This window comes from Schistocerca piceifrons, unplaced genomic scaffold, assembly GCF_021461385.2.
Source record: "Schistocerca piceifrons isolate TAMUIC-IGC-003096 unplaced genomic scaffold, iqSchPice1.1 HiC_scaffold_390, whole genome shotgun sequence".
In the NCBI taxonomy this organism is placed as follows: Eukaryota; Metazoa; Arthropoda; class Insecta; order Orthoptera; family Acrididae; genus Schistocerca; species Schistocerca piceifrons.
In genome coordinates, this window is record NW_025728615.1 from 7,501 (window position 1) to 12,500 (window position 5,000).

Genomic DNA, 5,000 nt, shown 5'->3' on the forward strand with positions numbered 1-5,000 from the left:
TAAGGGCATCACAGACCTGTTATTGCTCAATCTCGTGCGGCTAGAAGCCGCCTGTCCCTCTAAGAAGAAAAGTAATCGCTGACAGCACGAAGGATGTCACGCGACTAGTTAGCAGGCTAGAGTCTCGTTCGTTATCGGAATTAACCAGACAAATCGCTCCACCAACTAAGAACGGCCATGCACCACCACCCACCGAATCAAGAAAGAGCTATCAATCTGTCAATCCTTCCGGTGTCCGGGCCTGGTGAGGTTTCCCGTGTTGAGTCAAATTAAGCCGCAGGCTCCACTCCTGGTGGTGCCCTTCCGTCAATTCCTTTAAGTTTCAGCTTTGCAACCATACTTCCCCCGGAACCCAAAAGCTTTGGTTTCCCGGAGGCTGCCCGCCGAGTCATCGGAGGAACTGCGGCGGATCGCTGGCTGGCATCGTTTATGGTTAGAACTAGGGCGGTATCTGATCGCCTTCGAACCTCTAACTTTCGTTCTTGATTAATGAAAACATACTTGGCAAATGCTTTCGCTTCTGTTCGTCTTGCGACGATCCAAGAATTTCACCTCTAACGTCGCAATACGAATGCCCCCGCCTGTCCCTATTAATCATTACCTCGGGTTCCGAAAACCAACAAAATAGAACCGAGGTCCTATTCCATTATTCCATGCACACAGTATTCAGGCGGGCTTGCCTGCTTTAAGCACTCTAATTTGTTCAAAGTAAACGTGCCGGCCCCACCGAGACACTCAATAAAGAGCACCCTGGTAGGATTTCAACGGGGTCCGCCTCGGGACGCACGAGCACGCACGGGGCGGTCGCACGCCTTCGGCTCGCCCCACCGGCAGGACGTCCCACGATACATGCCAGTTAAACACCGACGGGCGGTGAACCAACAGCGTGGGACACAAATCCAACTACGAGCTTTTTAACCGCAACAACTTTAATATACGCTATTGGAGCTGGAATTACCGCGGCTGCTGGCACCAGACTTGCCCTCCAATAGATACTCGTTAAAGGATTTAAAGTGTACTCATTCCGATTACGGGGCCTCGGATGAGTCCCGTATCGTTATTTTTCGTCACTACCTCCCCGTGCCGGGAGTGGGTAATTTGCGCGCCTGCTGCCTTCCTTGGATGTGGTAGCCGTTTCTCAGGCTCCCTCTCCGGAATCGAACCCTGATTCCCCGTTACCCGTTACAACCATGGTAGGCGCAGAACCTACCATCGACAGTTGATAAGGCAGACATTTGAAAGATGCGTCGCCGGTACGAGGACCGTGCGATCAGCCCAAAGTTATTCAGAGTCACCAAGGCAAACGGACCGGACGAGCCGACCGATTGGTTTTGATCTAATAAAAGCGTCCCTTCCATCTCTGGTCGGGACTCTGTTTGCATGTATTAGCTCTAGAATTACCACAGTTATCCAAGTAACGTGGGTACGATCTAAGGAACCATAACTGATTTAATGAGCCATTCGCGGTTTCACCTTAATGCGGCTTGTACTGAGACATGCATGGCTTAATCTTTGAGACAAGCATATGACTACTGGCAGGATCAACCAGGGAGCTGCGTCAACTAGAGCTGAGCAGCCGGCCGCCCGGGAGTGTGTCCCGGGGGCCCGCGCGAACACGCAAGCGTCCGCTCAATCATTCTGCAAACAGGAGGAGGCTGAGCTCCCCTGCACAATACACCTCGAAACCCTCTCAGGTCCCGGCGGCGCGCAGCGCCGTCCCAAGTACTTGGTCGGGTTCGAGAGAGGCGCAATCGCCCGGAGTTAGGCGAGTAGACGCTTTCGGTGCGACCACCCGTGCTCCCAACTGAGCTTGCCGCTGCCGACAGAGGCCCGGGAGCGTGCTGTCGTGGCATTGCCGGCGGGAGACAACACGCGCCACCTACGGTGACCGGCAGCTCCAACGCCAGCGCCACAGAAGGACAAAAGCCCCACTTGGGTGCCGAAGCGAACTCTCCCAGCACAGCGCACACGCCAACACATCCGCACAGCTGCGATACAAACCACCAGCGAGAACCGCTGGGGCGACCGAGCAGCAGACGGCGTCGCGGCGCCGAGCGCCGGGCGGCGGCGCATCCTCAACGCACACAGTCCTCAATCGGACCAGCACACTGCAGATGTCCACCGCGCTTCGCACCGGGCCCGCGAGGACCTACTTTGGCCGCACGGCGCCGCGCGCAGGGTGCGCCGGCGCGCAGCTGCGACGCCTGCCGCGTCCGTCGGCCGGCGCGCCTGCCACTGGCCGCCCCCACCAGCCGGCTGTAGCGCGTGCGCCCACGCACCGCGCGGCCAGCACGCCGGGAGGCGCCCCCTCACCGGCCGGGGACGGTCCCACCCAGCCACCGCCGCGTATCGCTTCACACCCAGATGCCGTTCAGTTTCGTCGGCATGGTGGGTATCGCTGGAACAACCGGTTAGTACCTCAACCTATCGTCGCCATCACCGATTCACCCCTAGCGAGAACAACCGCACCACAACGGGTTACCATTTCTTCATTTGCGTAACTTCACCAGAAAACGTAGGCGTCCATCGCCATTTGCAACTTCAACCATTATTGCATGCCTGTGTCAGGTGTCACGCCACACTACGTCTGCCCACATACACGCAACAAAATGTGCACGCCTAGACAATACGTGGAAGGTGGCCCCCGTACGTATGCGATGTCCATTGCTCGAACGACTGTCAACCGGCTTCTGTAGCATGTCGCAGATATGGAACGCGCTGCACCATGCCATCACGGTGTGTGAGGAGAGACGACTAGGTCCGAATACATCAACAGACAGCTCATGCTGATCGCCATCCACGGCGTCCGTTCCTCCCACACGTCTCTATGGCGTACCACACTGCAATCCAGCTCTCATAGGGAGACGACACGTAGCTGCGTGCACAATATTTGCACTGTATGGTCCGCCGTTTTTGGGCGCAGTCGTTGTACGGTCACACATGTGCCACGATGTATCATTCAGTACATAAGGACGAATGTGCAGTACAGATTGTGGTTCACGCGTACGACATCAGCGGACAGTTGACACAGGCCGCACCACAACGTAGCCTGCGTACGTCGCATGCGAAGGGCATTGAACATGCAAACTTGTCACCAACCACCTTGCGAAGGCAGGGGGCAAGGTGGGGACGTGGGGAGAGGTGGGGGGGGGGGGGGGCGGCATGTACGCCCTGCTGCCATCCACATTACAGTGTACAGCAGGAGCATGTGGAAAGTCAGCAAGACTTGCAAGGTGTTTAACATGAAGCGATACACAGGGGAGCGGGCAGTGCGAGTAGCGAACTATATTGCGAGGGTTGCGGGTGGGCAACACTACACTAATTGAACGAGTCGTATAACAATTACAGAGCAGGTTTAGGCGACAACGTGGGTTACGATAGGCGACAACGTGGGTTACGTTAGGGGACAACGTGGGTTACGTTAGGGGACAACGTGGGTTACGTTAGGGGACAACGTGGGTTACGTTAGGGGACAACGTGGGTTACGTTAGGGGACAACGTGGGTTACGTTAGGGGACAACGTGGGTTACGTTAGGGGACAACGTGGGTTAGGTTAAGGCACAACATGGGTTAGGTTAAGGCACAACATGGGTTAGGTTAAGGCACAACATGGGTTAGGTTAAGGCACAACATGGGTTAGGTTAAGGCACAACATGGGTTAGGTTACGGCACAACATGGGTTAGGTTAAGGCACAACATGGGTTAGGTTAGGGGACAACATGGGTTAGGTTAGGGGACAACATGGGTTAGGTTAAGGCACAACATGGGTTAGGTTAAGGCACAACATGGGTTAGGTTAGGGGACAACATGGGTTAGGTTAGGGCACAACATGGGTTAGGTTAGGGGACAACATGGGTTAGGTTAGGGGACAACATGGGTTAGGTTAGGGGACAACATGGGTTAGGTTAGGGGACAACATGGGTTAGGTTAGGGGACAACATGGGTTAGGTTAGGGGACAACATGGGTTAGGTTAGGGGACAACATGGGTTAGGTTAAGGCACAACATGGGTTAGGTTAGGGGACAACATGGGTTAGGTTAGGGGACAACATGGGTTAGGTTAGGGGACAACATGGGTTAGGTTAGGGGACAACATGGGTTAGGTTAAGGCACAACATGGGTTAGGTTAGGGCACAACATGGGTTAGGTTAGGGCACAACATGGGTTAGGTTAGGGCACAACATGGGTTAGGTTAGGGGACAACATGGGTTAGGTTAGGGGACAACATGGGTTAGGTTAGGGGACAACATGGGTTAGGTTAGGGGACAACATGGGTTAGGTTAGGGGACAACATGGGTTAGGTTAGGGGACAACATGGGTTAGGTTAGGGGACAACATGGGTTAGGTTAGGGGACAACATGGGTTAGGTTAGGGGACAACATGGGTTAGGTTAGGGGACAACATGGGTTAGGTTAAGGCACAACATGGGTTAGGTTAAGGCACAACATGGGTTAGGTTAGGGGACAACATGGGTTAGGTTAGGGGACAACATGGGTTAGGTTAGGGGACAACATGGGTTAGGTTAAGGCACAACATGGGTTAGGTTAGGGGACAACATGGGTTAGGTTAAGGCACAACATGGGTTAGGTTAGGGGACAACATGGGTTAGGTTAGGGGACAACATGGGTTAGGTTAAGGCACAACATGGGTTAGGTTAAGGCACAACATGGGTTAGGTTAAGGCACAACATGGGTTAGGTTAGGGGACAACATGGGTTAGGTTAGGGGACAACTTGGGTTAGGTTAGGGGACAACATGGGTTAGGTTAAGGCACAACATGGGTTAGGTTAAGGCACAACATGGGTTAGGTTAGGGGACAACATGGGTTAGGTTAGGGGACAACATGGGTTAGGTTAGGGGACAACATGGGTTAGGTTAAGGCACAACATGGGTTAGGTTAGGGGACAACATGGGTTAGGTTAAGGCACAACATGGGTTAGGTTAGGGGACAACATGGGTTAGGTTAGGGGACAACATGGGTTAGGTTAAGGCACAACATGGG

General features: G+C 54.2%; 1 non-coding gene across 1 annotated transcript in view; it reads right to left on the reverse strand.

The window, feature by feature from the left end:
* The window catches only part of LOC124747764, a 1,910-nt gene extending 358 nt beyond the window's left edge, over positions 1–1,552 (reverse strand). The window contains exon 1 of the ribosomal RNA XR_007011545.1: positions 1–1,552. This exon is cut by the window's left edge and continues 358 nt beyond it. This is a non-coding gene — a ribosomal RNA (small subunit ribosomal RNA).
* Positions 1,553–5,000: the final 3,448 nt, after the last annotated feature.